This window comes from Orbicella faveolata, unplaced genomic scaffold (assembly GCF_042242905.1).
Source record: "Orbicella faveolata isolate gen_17 unplaced genomic scaffold, um_ofav_v1 contig_2, whole genome shotgun sequence".
In the NCBI taxonomy this organism is placed as follows: Eukaryota; Metazoa; Cnidaria; class Anthozoa; order Scleractinia; family Merulinidae; genus Orbicella; species Orbicella faveolata.
Genome location: NW_028301547.1, coordinates 31,071,069 through 31,072,229, shown reverse-complemented (window position 1 = coordinate 31,072,229; position 1,161 = coordinate 31,071,069).

The window sequence follows — 1,161 nt, the reverse complement described above, 5'->3', positions numbered from 1 at the left end:
TTAGCCGTCATTGCTCAGTCTCTGCAGAATACGTAAAACTACCGAGATCTTCAACACGCGTGCACACGTTCTGCTCCGAACCACGAGGTTTTACAAACACGTCTTCCCGTAATAAATGGTTTCGCACGCACTCGCTTTGACGTAATATCAAACACGAAAGACCGTGTTTGACCACATTTCCAAACACGGAGAAGAGAGTTGAAAATAGACGCGCAGCGAAGTATTTTTGACGAACTTCGAGGTGTTTGGAAATGTGGTCAAATACTGTCTTAAGTGTTTGATATATCTTCTCAATCGAAACTAAAGCTAAGGAGAAACCGGAGAAGTAAAATCGTAAAAATCTATGCTAATTAAGATCAGATATCCAAACACTGTCACGGTCATGATTTCCTTTGTTTAAACTCGATGAATTATTAATGAGTTTGAGAAACAGAGGTGAAAGGTAACCCGGAAATGGCTTATTCACTAGCAAGGTCTAACGAAGAGTCTGGAAAAGAGTGCGCGCCTACCCCTCTCTTAACCCGGGGCAATCAGTTTAAATTCCCCACAAGACAAAGCTAAGCACTTTCGTAGTAAGATATCGCTTTTTCCTTCAATAAGGGATAACTTAATGAAATAAAACGGTTCTTTTCTTTGTCATAGCTTCTCTCTTAGTTGTCTCACGAGTTCATAGCAGCAAGACTAAAAATTTTCACTCTTTGGTCGGGTCTGCTTTCCTGTGGTATGCTTTTACGCGGAAGTCCAGGCGTTTCATGCATGATTATGGCTCGCTTAGTTTCACTGCTGAAGGACACACCGCGTAACCTAGACAACGGGAAAACGGATTTTAATGTTTTAATCTGAAATAGAGTAAGGCTTCCAACAGACATGCCGCACACCTGATAGCTAAAAATCGCAAATCTTTTACATAAACTTGAAGAACTGAGAATTTATTTACTAACAGTTAGCCTGCGAACAGGTTATCTGTTTGCAGAAAAAATAGATGACTTCGCTGACCAATTTTAGTCTTCAATTTTATGATTTTACGCGCGCTTTGAAATTCCCACAAATAATATAGCGCCTCATTAGCAACTTAAGACACTACAATTGTAGGTACGGAAGAAAACTACACACACCACTCCAGTTGTCTGGCAGTGATAAACGGCTACCTAAGCACGTCCC